Source organism: Convolutriloba macropyga, chromosome 12 (genome assembly GCF_964194025.1).
Source record: "Convolutriloba macropyga chromosome 12, txConMacr16.3, whole genome shotgun sequence".
Lineage (NCBI taxonomy): Eukaryota > Metazoa > Xenacoelomorpha > Acoela > Convolutidae > Convolutriloba > Convolutriloba macropyga.
This window is the reverse complement of record NC_134479.1, coordinates 51,631,981-51,648,729: the sequence shown is the minus strand read 5'-3', so window position 1 is coordinate 51,648,729 and position 16,749 is coordinate 51,631,981. Positions and strand designations below refer to the sequence as shown.

The window sequence follows — 16,749 nt, the reverse complement described above, 5'->3', positions numbered from 1 at the left end:
AAGTATAATTTGGAAGTAGATTATAGCAAGAGCACAAAAACTTAGTTTGGGGGGTCGATATGTTGCTCTATCATTTGGCAAAAAGGATTCAAAGATAAAAAATTTTCAAGATTTCCACTGTTTTGTCTGCTTTCAACAGTTTCCAGTTTCACTTGCACCGAAGTGATCACTTTGCAAAGTCGCAACTATAATTTGAAAGTAGATTACCGCAAGAGTTTTAAATACTAGTTTGGGGGTTCGAGTTTTCGCTCGATCATATAGAAAAACGATTTAAGAATAAAATTTTTCGATATTTGCACTAAACTTGTCTCCCGTCAACACTTTCCAATTTCACTTGCACCGATCTGATATTTTTGAATATTCGCAATTATAATTTAAAAGTAGATTATAGCAAGAGTTCAAAAACCTAGGTGGGGCGTCGATTTTTTGCTCGATCATATAGAGAAAATGATTTGAAAATAAAAATTTTCGATATCTGCACTAATTTTGTCTCCTTCAACACTTTCCAGTTTCACTTGAAACCAACCGACTTCTTCGAAAAATCAAAAACAGATTTTAAAAGTAAAGTTTAGCGATAATTGAAAAACCACGGTTGAGGGGTCGACTTTTTGTTCGTTCATATAAAACAAAATGATTTAAAAATGAAAGTGTTTTCAGATTTGCACTAATTTTGTCTCCTTTCGACAATTTTCAGTTTCACATGCACCAAACTGATCTTTTCAAGATTTCCACTGTTTTGTCTCCTTTCATTAGTTTCCAGTTTCACTTGCACCGAACTGTTCGCTTTGAAAAGTCGCAACTATAATTTGAAAGTAGATTATATCAAGGGTTTTAAATACTAGTTTGGGGGTTCGATTTTTCGCTCGATCATATAACAAAAGGATTTAATAAAAAAAATTTCGTTATTTGCACTTAACTTGTCTCCATTCAACACTTTCCAATTTCACTCGCACCGAACTGATCTTTTTGAATAGTCGCAATTATAATTTGAAAGTAGATTATAGCAAAAATTCAAAAACCTAGGTGGGGCGTCGATTTTTTGCTCGATCATATAGAAAAAAGATTTAAGAATAAGCATTTTCGTTGAGTGTACTAAATTTGTCCCCCTTCAACATTTTCAAGATCCACTTGCAGCGCAATGATTTTTTTTCGGAAAGTTGCAAGTATAAATTAAAAGTTTATTATAGCGAAAGTTCGAAAACCTAGGTTGGGAGATCGATTTTTCGCTCGAGCGTATAGAAAAAAATGATTTAAAATTGAAAATTTTTGATATTTGAACTAGTTTCGTCTACTTTGAACACTTTCCAGTTTCACTTGCACCGAACTGATCTCTTTGAACAGTCGCAATTATAATTTGAAAGTAGATGATAGCAAGAGTTCAAAAACCTAGGTGGGGGGTCGATTTTCTGCTCGATTATATAGAAAAAATGATTTTGAAAATAACATTTTTCAATATTTGCACTAATTTTGTCTCCTTTCAATACTTTCCAGTTTCTCCTGCACCGATAATTTTTTTTAAAAGATCGCAAGTATAGTTTGAAAGTAGATGATATCAAGAGCTGAAAAAGCTAGATTGGGGGGGGGGAGCCCTCTATTTTTTATCCGTCCACCTCAAAATACACTCTCTCAAGAACAAGGGTTTAAAAGTGTAAAAAAATTGATACTTTTATCATTCCACCCTTAATTACACTCTTTACGAAGAGCGTAAAAAGAATGGATAAAAGAGTGTCAACAAAAGGTAATTTTTTAAAATTACACTCGTACACTCTGTTCCCCGATAAATAACAGTGGAAAACGGATTACACCCTTTACCCACTAATTAGGGGGGAATAGTGGTGAAACCTCGGCCCGGGATTTCTGGCATTAAGTTCAATAAGAAACTTGATCGCTTATAAGAGTTCTAAAAACCGGGTCTTTTGGCCCACTGTTTTCAAAGTGGCCGCCTAATTTGGTAAAATTAAGAAAATACTTCATGAAGCGGTAACTATTGGAGGTGATCATTTTTGATTTTTTGATGTTTTTAAGCAAACTCTCTTGCCAAAAATACCCTTGCTCATACCCTTTTTGCTCGCATGGAAATAACAAAAGTTTCATTTGCTTAAACTTTTGTTCATTACATATATATTTTTATTATATTATCTGATTTTTCCTTTTTTTCCATTTACACTATGTCTGTGAAAGAAAGAGAGTAATTTTCTCTCTTTTCAGATTTCACTCGAAAGACAAGAAAACAGATGGGTTTAAAAAAGAGAATTTTCCAGACAGATTAAAGCACAAATTATGCAGTCAAGTTTAAACACGCCCTGTTTAAGAACAGTTCGATGTTAACCTCCCTGTCATAAAAGTTTAATCCGAGAAAAAAATTTAAAAGCTTCAACAATGATAACAACAACTCAGATAAGTTCGTATCATTTCGTTTGAAAAATTAACAAAACAATCTTCTAAGACAGGTCATTGTCGTAAACTCTTCTTAATAGGCGCAAATACGAGGCAATTAAGTTAACTAGAATTATAAGAGAAATTCGTTTAATATAATAAATATAATCCTAATACATATACGAGAGCGTTTCAAAGCTAAATTTGCTTGAATAAATTTAAAAGATTTTAATATCAATGTAAAGTAAATGATTGCAATTTTTAACAGCTTTCTTACGTGTAAATTTGTTTTTCTAGAGACGAAAAAAAGAGTTCTCCAATTTCCAAAATAATTTTTTTAAATTTTTTTTCAAACAAGTAAATTGAAAAAATAACCCGGGGTTAAACATTACAAGTTTAAAATTATTTATACAAAATTAGTACAATGTTAAAAAACAAAATTAGTGGTTCCGTTTTTAAAAGGTAAAAATAATTTTTGAAGCCACCAACGTTCTTTTCCAACGGTACAAGTATGAATTGTTGGAGCAGATGCTGTTTTAACGTGCATTTAAACTTTGAGCGTGATCTGATAGTCCGGATTTCACACGGAAGTTTATTCTATTTTTGGATGCTTTTTTTGTAATGATCGACTGCTCGACCTTAGGAGAATTAGCTGTCCAGTTCTCAGCGCCGCCTGATTTCAATAATGAAATATCATTCCTAAATTTTGAAACACTCATCTGGCTTATAAAAGTTCTGCAGGCAAAATGTCAGATTTTACTAAGAGATCTGTAGATCTTTCAAACTTTTTTCTCATATAGCAAACTTTAATTCCCCAATTGATTTAAATTTTCAACGAAACTAACAACAAATCGATTTCTGAAGGGAACAAAATCCAAGCTTAAGTATATTTTAGGCTTGAAGCAATTTCAGAACCGTCAGGATAATTCGCGATTATGGTGACCCAATTACAAAATGTTAATTTTTGTATAATTTTGTGTTGTCTTGATCCTCAGCTATACTTGGGATGCCTCTTTGAAACTAACGTTTGGTGTTTTGAAAAATAATCACTAACGTTAGTATAATCCGTTTTAAATGGGGCACGTAATTTTTTTTGAGGAGAGTACAAAAACCACCTGATTTCGATACCTACAACAAATGTTAAAACCCGAACAAAAAATTTACACCTAAGTCTTACAGAAATTAATTTCCTCTCTTGAAATTATAAACGTGAAAAAAATTGCTAATAGAAGTAAGCGCTTGCATTTGTAATTAAATTTTTCCTATTATGTTTCGATAAGTCTATTGATATACGGCTTCAACACTTTGTTTTGATTGTACCTAGCGCTTTTTTCTACCAAAGGCACGAAACTGTTAAGATTTTAGATGCCGGCTTTTTTCCATGGCAAAAACTTCTGGCGACGAGATTTTAAAAAGGCTTTGCAGTGATTGGGTTTAGTGCACAGTGCCCAGGTAAAAGACGGCGATAAATTTCAGAGGTACTGCTGGGCCAAATCGCTTTGCTGTGCCTCTGCTGGGCCAAATCGGCTTTGCTGTGCAATGTTGGTCTTTTTCTAATTGTGGGGAAACTATATAGCAACTGTCTGTATTGGTAGAAAAATGAAAGGCTGTCAGATCTGTCAAACCTAACAGTTGCATAGAAACAAAAAATTGTCAGCATTCGCAAAGCCACTTTACTGATTGGTTTCTAATTTAGAGCTGGTTCTATGATTTTAAATTTTGAACTTTTTAGAAAAAATTGAAACAACACAAGAATGTTTTTCTTTTATGTCCGTTGACATAACTTACGGTGGTTATTTTTTGAATTTTGCTGATAAATTGAGGTGATCTGTTTTGCATTTATTTTTCCATACACCTATTAATATCGCTTTGGTACCGATAATTTTTCCTTTTTTACTATGATGTTTTTGCTTCCGCGGTCAGCAACAGCGCACTCATCACTCATTCATATTAATTTCACTGTCAACTTAATCTAACTTAACCGAGTGGGGTGTCAGCAAAACCAAAAAAATCCCAGCAGAAATAAAATTTTCCATTAGTTCTGCTATTAATTTATTTGACTTCAAGTTTAATATGGGTCAATCAAAAAGCTACGCGTTCATTAGAATCTATTTTGTTCCCCCACAATGTTTTCAGGCCCCGAATTACAATTGATATATTGTCATATAGCATGTGAATATGTATAAAACTAGCATGATGGTCTGGTGGGCGTGAAAAATTAGATACCAAGAAGATTGGCCAAAACAGAACAGAGCTGATCATTCTTATTAGAATCGGCAATAAGCAAGAGCTCAACCACCGAACAAAAGAAAAACTATAACTTATGATTTATACAATTTCTGGAATGTGCAATCAAGTGTGTACTGAATTAGAGTGCAAAATGCAATGCAGGATCAATATTTGAGTACAGATTTATCTCAAAACGGGTCTGCATAAAAACATGAACCAGTTTTTACAGTTTTTATCCTTTAAAATTTCAGATTTCACTCACTAGTTGAGAGTTTGACTTATGTACAGACCCTTGATTTTTGGTCACTCATTGGATGGATTCTCAATTTGGTTTAAATAGAATATGATCTTGAGATCACGCTTAAATTTCTTTCAAAACTTTTAAGTTTCGAAGCAAAGAAAAAAATAGTTCAAATTTTAAGGGGTTATATAATAATCCGTATAAACAATAGCTCTGATTGTTTCACCTCAACAAAAAAATCAAAACGCTGACCGTTATTCCTATTCGATAATGGATAATTATTCTGTAGTAATCAGGCAGATTCTAACAGATTCCTACATGACGATGCATGTTCCGGTAAAAATGATAGATTCCTATAAGATATCTGTTTTCCTCTAAATTCCCTTAAAGATAAACATTTTTCTGACAGATTCCTAAAATATCTGGCTGAAAACTGCTTATCTTGTTGAAATCTGGCAGGAAAATGATAAGAACCATTTTTGTACCAGATTTCCACAAGATGACCATTTTTCTACCAAATTCCTACTAGATAAAATTTTTTATGTCAGAATTCTAGAAGATAACCACTTTTCTACCAGAATTCTACAAGATGACCATTTTCTGCCAGATTTTTACAAGATAACCATTTATCTGCCAGATTCCTGCAAGATAAACACTTTTTTGTCAGAATCTCGCAAGATAACCATTTTTCCGCCAGATTCCTACAAGCTAGCAATTATTCTGCCACATTCCTTCAAGACATCCATTTTTCGCCAGATTTCCACAAGATAAGCTTTTTATGCCAGATTCCCGCTAGATAATCATATTTACGCCAGATTCTTAGAAAATACCCAAATTCTGACAATTCTTACAAGATGTTTTTTTCTGGCAGATTCTTAAAAGATAATCATTTTGTGCCAGATTCCTACAAGATTAACACTTTTCTGTCAGATTCCTCCAAGATGACTATTTTCCGCCACATTTCTATTAGATAACTATTTTTCCGCCAGATTCCTACAAGCTAGCCATTATTCTGCCACATTCTTTCAAGAAATCCATTTTCGCCAGACTTCTACAAGATAACCATTTTTATGACAGATTCCTGCTAGATAATCATATATATGCCAGATTCTTACAAGATACCCAAATTCTGACAGATTCTTACAAGATTGCCATTTTTCTGCCAGATTCTTACAAAATAAACATTTTTCAGCCAAATTCACTCAATGTAGCCATTTTTCTGCCACATTCCTGCAGGAGAATATGTTGTTGGGCCAGATTGCTAAAAAATAACCTTTTTTCTGTCAGATTCCTACAAGATAGCCATTTTGCTCCTCAAGACAAGCGTTTTTGTCCCGATTCCTAATTGACAGCTGTTTTTCTGCCAGGTTCCTACAAGACAGCCTTGTTCCGTCAGGTTCAAACCAAACACCCAATTTCTGGCAGATTTTTTCAAGGGTAACAAATTTTTTCAAGCAATTCATACAGCAAAAAAGCAAGCATAAACCGACCTAGGGCTCTTGTGAGCTCGGAAAAAATTCAAAACGTCGAAAGCTCACATGTTTTTAGCAACACAAAAGAGAATGAAAAGCATCAGAAAAAAAAATTTCCATCTGGAATTTTTTTCTGATTTTTTTCATGACTTTATTATCATGATTTGCTGAGTTTTAAATTTTTTCCTGAATTTCTTTTTCTTTGGTTGAAAATGGGTTGAAGTTGGGTGGATGATGGGTTGAAGATGGATCATAATTTTTTGGCGGGATCTTGAAATTTTACTAGTTTTCTGCCAGAATCGGACAGACTCCCACGAGGTAACCATCCGTTCTACTTTCTGATATTGGAATAATATTTTGGGGAGTTTTAGAAGCAATAATTATTATTGAGCAAATATGTTCGCACATAAAAATTCATTTTACCAAACCGTAAACTGTAGAGCGGAAGACAATGTTTCTCTTTGAATAGTTTTTCCAAGCCTCCTTCTAACAAAGACCCCAGTAGTATAAAAAAGTGACTAGAACCTCAACGGGGGGGGACGGACAATTACTGCAGCGTGGCAATCTACAACGGGGTGAGACATTTTGAGGTGGCCATCTACAACGGGGTGGGACAATTTGATTTCAAATTGTCCCACCCCGTTGTAGATGGCCACCTCAAAATGTCTCACCCCGTTGTAGATTGCCACGCTACAGTAATTGTCCGTCCCCCCCCCGTTGTACCCCTGGTCAGCCCTCGATTTTTTTTTCAAAATTTTCTTCTCTTTTAACTTTCGGCTGATTTTAACTTTGTTCAATTTGTTTACAAGCTTGACCCAGTTTTTGTTATCACTAATTGTTTGCTGCGAGGTCTGTTTGTTTGTTTAGAACAGTGATATATTTTAAGCACTGCTATTGCTAGCATTGCGATTACATGTTTATTGTATGATAAAAGTATTCAGATGCAGTTTTTCATATTTGAGAATTTACCGCTAATGGGCGTCGACACTTGCAAAAAATTTTTTGAAAATTGGGGTTGAAAAAATTTTTCGCGTTTTTCCGGCTTTAATCAATGTGAAATTGTGTGAAACATGTTTTTTGAGTAAAAAAAGTTGTCGGAAAAAATTTTTTCAAAAAATGAAATTTTTACCCTATAGGGGGGTCAGAACTTGTAAAAATTTTTGAAAAATGGGGTTGAAAATTTTTTTTTGGTGTTTTTTCGGGTTTAATCAATGTGAAATTGTGTGAAATATATTTTTTGAGTAAAAAAAGTTGTCGGAAAAATTTTTTTCAAAAAAATGAAATTTTTACCCTATAGAGGGGTCAGAACTTGTAAAAATTTTTGAAAATTGGGGTTGAAAAAATTTTTCGCGTTTTTCCGGCTTTAATCAATGTGAAATTGTGTGAAACATGTTTTTTGAGTAAAAAAAGTTGTCGGAAAAATTTTTTTCAAAAAATGAAATTTTTACCCTATAGGGGGGTCAGAACTTGTAAAAATTTTTGAAAAATGGGGTTGAAAATTTTTTTTTGGTGTTTTTTCGGGTTTAATCAATGTGAAATTGTGTGAAATATATTTTTTGAGTAAAAAAAGTTGTCGGAAAAATTTTTTTCAAAAAATGAAATTTTTACCCTATAGAGGGATCAGAACTTGTAAAAATTTTTGAAAAATGGGGTTGAAAAATTTTTTGCGTTTTTCCGGCTTTAATCAATGTGAAATTGTGTGAAACATGTTTTTTGAGTAAAAAAAGTTGTCGGAAAAAATTTATTCAAAAAATGAAATTTTTACCCTATAGAGGGGTCAGAACTTGTAAAAATTTTTGAAAAATGTGGTTGAAAAAATTTTTTGCGTTTTTCCGGCTTTAATCAATGTGAAATTGTGTGAAACATGTTTTTTGAGTAAAAAAGTTGTCGGAAAAAATTTTTTCAAAAAATGAAATTTTTACCCTATAGAGGGGTCAGAACTTGTAAAAATTCTTGAAAAATGGGGTTGAAAAAATTTTTTGCGTTTTTCCGGCTTTAATCAATGTGAAATTGTGTGAAACATGTTTTTTGAGTAAAAAAAGTTGTCGGAAAATTTTTTTTCAAAAATTGAAGTTTTTACCCTATAGGAGGCTCCGAACTTGTAATAATTTTTGAAAAATGGGTTTGAAATTTTTTTTTTGCGTTTTTTCGGGTTTAATCAGTGTGAAATTTAAGATTTCCGTATTGAAAATAGCGGAGTTCAAAAGATTTCCGTGATGAAAATCGAGGAAATCTTAATATTTCCGTGTTGAAAACACGAAATTCTTAATTTTAAGATTTCGTGTTGCAAATCGCATACATACATACATACATACATACATACATACATAAATACATACATACATACATACATACATACATACATACATACATACATACATACATACATACATACATACATACATACATACATACATACATACATACATACATCCATACATCCATACATACATACATATACATACATACACAATGATAAAAAAAACCAGAGTTGTACAAGAGAAACCTGTTTTCACCTAAGTATGTACACAATTTGGTCATAATCACTTATGTCCATAAATGAAAACATAAATTGGTGAAAACAACAGTAAAACAACTAACCTGTTAGTAGATGTATAAAATCATTAATGATATATTAATTGGAGAGTCATCGGATCATGTCCAAACATGTTCAAGGTCACAACACTTTCCAAAATAAATTGACCAATAGGAGTGCTTGATTTATGATTCAGTTTGACAACCAATCATAATTGAAAGATTTATAAACAAAAACTCTAAACGCTCACGTTCAGTAAACAGTAAATAATGAACACAATAGGAACAAAAGACATCAAGCTCATTCATGAGAAAGTTTTATCACTGAGAGGTGACATAAATTATACACACATATCTTATCGACAATTATATTTCGTAGCTGCTTGTTCTTTGTTAGATCCAGAAGTTGACGGAGAAATAGCACTTAAAATTAGACCCTATGGTGGTTTCATTGGAATTGATAATTCAAGACTAGATCCTTTATTGAAACGGAGCAAAGTGCTACGACTTCATGCTGCATTGCATGACGCCGCTGGATTTATAAAAGATTGCCGAAAAAAAGGCCCTGGATATGTTTACGCTTTCCGTTACTCACCAGTAAACAATTGTCTTTTTGGACACCTGACAGGAATATTATTCATTCTATCAGTGAACATTTTTCATTCACAATTGTTTCGTGAATTAGAATGCTAGAAAATTTTGGCAGGAAAACTACAAATATAATTGTCCTCGATCTCGAAGGTTTCAAACTCGAGTCACTTGGATTCATTATAAAAGAACTCAGTTTGTGTTCGAGTTACAACGATACAATAATTTTCAAACCGCAGCTTAAATTCGCTGATTTACCCGCACACGATAGACGAACTGTTATTTGACTGACCAATAACCTACACGGTCTTGATTGGGACGAAGGTGATATACCTTACTGTGATTTGAAAACAATCAGTCTGAGTTTCAGTTTCCGATTCACACGGATAAACTTTTTTGCCAAAGGCATTGAAAAGTGTGAGCTCCTCAGTAAGCTTTTACAAAAAACTGTTTATAATCTGGAGGATCTAAATTGTCCCCGAATCTCAGAGATAGTATCAGAAGAACAAGTTCCCTACTGTTATCTTCATTCAAACTTTCTTTCAGCAAACGATCAATCATCAAATCACTGCGCGGAACGTAAAGCAAGAATATTTTCACAGTGGGCACAAAGTGATGCACAGAGAAGACACGGCAACTTTAACAACTTATCTGTCAGACAACTTGAAGATATTCACTTGCTTGACTCCACTTGACGATCAGCCGATTGTAATATTCAACAGAGTTCAGGATCCCTCTCCACCAATACAGAATAATTTTTCAAGTGATCAACAGAACCGAGCGAACTATCTCAACAATAAACCAAACACAGCACAACAACCGCGTTACAACTCGCTTTATAGCGCAGCAGCAAAACGTTATTTTGCATCCATTACTCTTTATCCCGACGAACTAGACAGGTTTAGGGCTTTCCTGCCCGTGATAGATAATTTCTATCACTTCCAACTGTACGTAAAAAATAAACAGAGAGCTCGAGAACATCGGAATCAGTTCAATTATGGCTATGAACAAAACAAACCAGAAGCCTATGCAGTCCCCCAAAGAGCAGCGAATCCCACGTTGGAAGCAATGGGCGGACAAAAAAGTTCCTCAATTTAGATTGAAAAAAACACCACCAGAAAATGAGCTATCACTTAATGAGATGCCGAATGAGTTGCGATTATATGTCTTGGAGCACCCCGAAGTTGAAAAAGTCTTCAGTCAACCATCGTTCGAGGAAAATGACTCATCAACCGTTTGTTATAAACTAGAGATAAAAAGTCATATTAAAGGTTTCAATTTGTTTGAGTTCTGGTATATGAAACAGTTGCCCAGTGAATAATTCAAAAATTTAACATTTTGTATCATTCTTGTTTCAATTCACTTTTCAATTAATTATTTTTCTCCAATGAATCAAAGAGACGAGGCTGACGCCGGTATCGGTAATTTAGTCTTTGATGTAAACAACAAGGAGAGGCCCCCATGGCGTTGTTGTTCAAATTCAACAGCGCCAAGGTCCGAAGTAATATTTTATGTTCAAGTTAGTATCATTGTGTTAATGATCATTCTTTGCGTTTCTATGCTCTTTCTATTATCAGAAAGCTGTGAAGAGAAATCAATCTGGATTGCTCTCTTATCGAGTTTAGTTGGTTACATTTTACCTAATCCCAAACTATGAACAAAATTATTCTTACACATGACAGGGTATTCATGTCAATTGTAAGACCAAGTGGTTGTGGTAAAACAGAACTCTTGTTTCGAATGCTAAAAAGTTCGACCTTTTATCCACGTTTTGAGAAAATTTATTATTTTTACAAAGAATTCCAACCACTTTTCAAAGATATGCAACAAGTTATACCAGGGATTGAGTTTCTAAAATACTCAGGCTTTGATATAACAAAAAATCTATCGCATTGTCTGCTTATCTATGATGATTCATGTGAAGAAATCTTCAACGATAAAGAATTTGTAAAAATAGCTACCTCAGGACGTCATCGCAAATTACATGTTATATACATCAAGCATAATTTGTTCCATCAAAGCAAATGGTCCAGAACCATTGATCTGAATACAACACACATAATATTATTCAAGTCGCTTCGTGACATTCAACAAATTGAATATCTTGGAAAACAGTTGAAATGTCTCCAACTGATAAAAGAAGCATACAAACTAGCAACTGCGGAGCCCTTTGGACATTTTATTATTGATCTCGATCCCAAAACCAGTCAGGGTTTACGATTTGCCTCACATATTATTGGACCTAATCCTTCAATTTTTTACATTCCTTCGGAGGAAGCCGTTGTTACACCAATTACGAATGAAAAAGAAACATTTGCTTATGCTCAAGCAATGGGCAAATAGCACAAACAAGAACTCCAACATTGAATCCGAGTTACTTAAAGACGGCGACTTCATTTGGTTTCTGAGTGACTGTTTGATGAACGTACTCTCTGGAGTTGTTCCAGTCAATAAAAAAGAACTAAAAAAAATTGAAAAAACTCTGCGTCAACTTTCAAACAGGAAAGTAGGGAAAACTGAACGGTTAAAAATAATTCAATCTCCCTCGGGCAACAATCTCAATCAACTCATAGCATTACCCTGCATTGAATATATAGAACAAAATGCATACTGAAGAGTTTGTGTTAATACCTAAACAGATGTATACAAGAGAACAACCCCATGTCTCTCAATTACTCAGCAACAAAAATATTCACAATCCAGCCAAGCAGATATCGCTTCTCCAGAGAAACAAGTCACCATCAGCTCCTTCTGCCTCGCAACAGGATACAGAACAAAAAACTGACGCTTCAGTGGATGATAGAAGTACAATAAACGAGTCTATGGCGAAATCATTTACGACAGACAACACATCGACTATCAATAAAGGAGTGCTGAATGATATTAGAATCTTGAAGGGGATAAAGTTTGAAAGAGCGAATACAATACTGGACATAATAGAGGAATCAGATTCTGTGTCCTTGGACTCATCAAAGAGATTGCTTATTAATGGTACAAATACAGAAGTTCTTGCTGCTACATTTCTTTACAATTTACAGCAAACCACTTGCAAACTATCTTCCGAACAATTCAGCGTATTAACGCATCTTGATATTGGGTCGCATTTGACTTGTAACACATACGCCAAAAAGTTTCTAAATTTATCATCTGAAGAGAGACTGCAGTTTTTGGAATATGAGTCGGACAAAGAATCTGCTTCAAAATCCCAGCGAAAGAAAACAAAAGCTTCTGACAGAGACCAGAGAAACTTTGAAGAGGCAGAAAAAGAAATCAAACCAACCAGCACCTGGGAGAATTACTTCCTATCAAGTTAAACAGTTAGACAAATTGTACACTAAAGGCAATGCTGCATTTGGTAGCATTGCTAACTTGAAGGAGGCTAGCGGTTTCACCAGAGGCAAAATTGTTCGCTATCTTCAGTCGAAAGCCCCGTACACAAAATACAGACAATTCAGGAAAATTTTTCCCCGACTGAAAGCTGTTGCATATAAAATAAATGAAATCTGGTCTGTCGATGTTGCGTATATGGATAAAGTTGCCCAACACAACAACGGTGTAAAACATTTGTTAGTGGCTGTGGATGTTTTATCACGTTACTTATGAGTTCAACCAATGAAAGCGTTATATGCAAAAGATGCCGTTGAAGCGTTCAAAAAAATGATCAAGAAGAAACAACCAGAAAAAGTATGGTCAGACAAGGGATCAGAGTTCAAAGGAGATTTCAAAAAATTTTGTGAAAAGAAAGGAATTCATTTATATACAACAGAAAGCGAAACCAAGTCGGCATTTCCAGAGAGGAACATTCGATCGCTTAAAAACATCATTTACAAATATTTGGAAGAAAAGTGGACTTGGACATATATTGAAGATTTACCCCAGTTTGTAAATACTATAAACAGTCGTGTTAACCGGGTAACCCATTTAGCACCTAATAAAGTTTTCAAAAAACATGAACCAATTTTAATATCATTAGCAATCAACACAACAAAGTACAAACCAAAATACGAAAAAGGAGACCTTGTTAGAATTGCAAAGCACGACGAAAAATTCAGAAAAGGTTATAAACAAAATTATACAGACGAAGTTTTTACGATATTCAAAATTGCTACCGTGTGTCCACCAACGTACAATCTTATAGATGCAAACATCGTTATAATTGAAGGTAAATTTTATGAACCGGAATTAGTCCAAGTAAACGTGTTAGTTACTGCAGACGAATAAAATGAATCCCGCCAAAGAATTCACAATCGATCTAATATCCAACGCATCAATGGAAGTTTTTGGTGAAAACACAATGGCAAAATTCCGTAACCAGTTATCTCAACCACTTATTTTGGATGGAGAATGGCAAGTAGCTTTATCTTCAATATCCTTCCCATCAAACATCAACAACGTCAATTCAAACGGGTTAGTCGTTTATAAAAACTCGGGAGTGGAACTCGACGCCTCAAATAATCCCAGTGGACACCTCAGAAAAATTCGCAAAGGCATTTACAGTAGCTTGGATCAACTAATGGATGAACTCAGGCGAATTGCTCAGTTTAAACAATTTGATTTTACTTTTGACAAAATTACTCATAAACTGGTTTTACAGTTCGGAGCGAATGAGGGTTTTTCATTTGAAAACGAAGAAGTTCCAAGTATTCTCGGCTTCAAGGGTATAAAAGACAACTCGCATGATGTATACACTCATATTGGATACAAATCACACAAAACTCTCAATAGACACCAAAGTGATTTTCCTGTTGATATAACCTGTGGCTCACAATTAATATTTGTCTACATAGACGTTATAGAATATCAAATTATTGGAGACGTGAGAGCTCCTGTAATTAAAATCATTGAGACCGAAAGGCGTTTAAGAAACGGCAGCATAAACACTGTTACACCCATTCATCACAAGACATTTACAATTCTGGATTACAAGCCCATACTTTCTAACAGTATTCAGAACATTAAAGTGGAGTTGAGGAACGAAGCCGGAAAACTTATTCCACTTAATGGTACAGGAAAAGTGATAGTAGGCCTAAAGTTTCAAAAAATCAAGTGAAATGGAAGCTTACTACAGCAACCAAGCATCACAGTCAATGCCACATTTCTCCGGTCATTATCGTCAAAGAGGAAGTGGCTTTGGAGCCCTCGCAGCAGGTATTGGAAGAGTTGCTTTACCATTGGCAAGAAGAATTATATGGCCCGCTGCCAAAAGAATTGGCCGAGAGCTTTTAGTGCAGGGTGCACCTGAGTTGGTTGAAGTAGCAACGAAACGAAAGTCGGCAAAGCAGGCGTTGAAAAGCACGGTTGCAAAAACAGCCTGAAAACAATTTGGTGGTTCTCTCCATTCACGCATAACACGAGGCCGGCAAGTTATTAAACGTCGAAGACAACAATATGCAAAACCTCGAAACTACAAAAAACGTTTCACTAAAAAAATCATTTCTCGAAAACCACAGCCAAGAAGAAGTCGACTGCATTTTTTCTCTCGAGTCAAAAATGCGAACTAGTATTGTAATACCTTCCGAAGCCACTCACAGTTCCTTGGATTTATTTGAAGAACCACCTTTGCTAGTCACCTTTGATCAATCATTTGAGCAAAAAACTGGACCACTTTATTCTTCCTCTGGATCATCGCTCGAATTCGAAATTGTAGGCGATCGCAACAATTTCATAGATTTGCAGAAAATTTTTTTGGAAGTAAAATGTCGAATACAAAATGCTGATGGAACTGATTTGCGATATACCGCCGGCGATGCAACCGCAACCGATGCTGCATATTTTGTCAACAATGTTCTTCATTCACTGTTTGCCGACTGTACTGTTTCTGCAAATGGAATAAAAATTTCCTCAGCTAATGGACACTATGCTCATAAAAGTTTTATTGAAACAGAATTTTCACATGGAACCGATGCAAAAGAAACTTGGTTAAAGTGTCAAGGTTACGAGTATGAGCCGAACCCCGCTGGTATAGCTGCAGCTTCCAGGGATGCAAGGCAGGTAGCTGTGAGAGAATCGGAACAAATTACTTTATATGGAAAGCTCGCTGTTGATTTCTTTTCCTGTAAAAAACATTTAGTAAGTGGTGTTACCTTAAGACTTTCTTTCCGAAGGTCGCAAGATGATTTTGTCACCATTAGTGAGACAGTGGCAAAAAATTACAAAGTTAAAATCGATGAAGCAAACTTAATTGTTAGAAAGATGACAGTGTCAGACAACTTTGTTGGAGCCATTAAAAAAACACTCCTAAAAACTCCGGCAATGTATCGCTACAATGAAGTAATAACAAAAACATTCGTCGCAACAGCAGGTCAACGCAGTTGGAAACATGAAGATATTTTCACAAAAGAACCAATAAGGCGGCTGATTGTTGCATTGTGCAGGAGCAATGCATTCATTGGAACTAACAATATCAATCCCTACCACTATCAAAAGTTTGATTTGAGTGAAATTACGGTCTATCGAAACGAGTTCGCAACAGCTGGCACTCCAATGTTAACAAATGATAACAAGCGCCTGTATTACAATTCAATGAGTGCATTAGCTTATGTAGAAAACGGCCATGGAATACCACTAAGTGATTTTGCGCATCACTTTATAATGGTCTTTGACTTAACTAGCACGCAAGAGGCGACGCACGATTTTATTCATCCCGAACTAACAAACTCATCATTATCGGTTGAACTGAAATTTGATACTGGTTTGCCAAACAACATTGAAATTTTTTTCCTGGGAGAAAAATCGTCTACTGTGTACATTGACTCTGCAAGAAACGTATCCAAAAATGTTCTACCTATGAATGCTTACTAATGGATGAAGACCAAATTTATTTTCATGTTCAAAATGGCAAACATCTCAAATTTAAATTTCGAGGTGTTTATGCGGCTGACAATTATCCCTTAAATTTACCAGTTAACAGTTTTATAATTGAAGAATGCATCGCGAGCTGATTCTATTGGTTCACATTGCGTGATGCTTGCGAAACGCTACGCACACCCCGTACTATACGTTGCAGATCCGTTAGCACTTCCTCTGACTGCCTATAAAGACATTTTCTCCCGCTTACAGCAATGTACTGATTTACATATGACGATGGATATTATGGAGCACAAAAGAGATAATCAGTCTCCCCTGCAATCAGCAGACTCGCAACTGTGTGGTTTATTTTGCATGTATATTGCTCATTATTTCTATAGCAGTAAGTTTCCATTTGTACCTGATGTAAATGAATTGCAATTGTTGGCATTTTTAAAACATATGGAGTGAAATTGAATTAATTGTTCTATCACAGCACTATTTTAGACAGTAGAATTTTAA

At 34.8% G+C, this 16,749-nt stretch overlaps 1 protein-coding gene across 1 annotated transcript in view; it reads left to right on the top strand.

Moving 5' to 3' along the window:
* The first annotated feature begins 4,861 nt into the window (after positions 1–4,861).
* Positions 4,862–16,749, top strand: part of LOC142350722 (coagulation factor XII-like) — a 91,716-nt gene continuing 79,828 nt past the window's right edge. The window contains exon 1 of the mRNA XM_075402665.1: positions 4,862–4,869. The gene's annotated coding sequence lies outside the window, so the exon portion shown is untranslated. The remainder of the gene's footprint in view (positions 4,870–16,749) is intronic.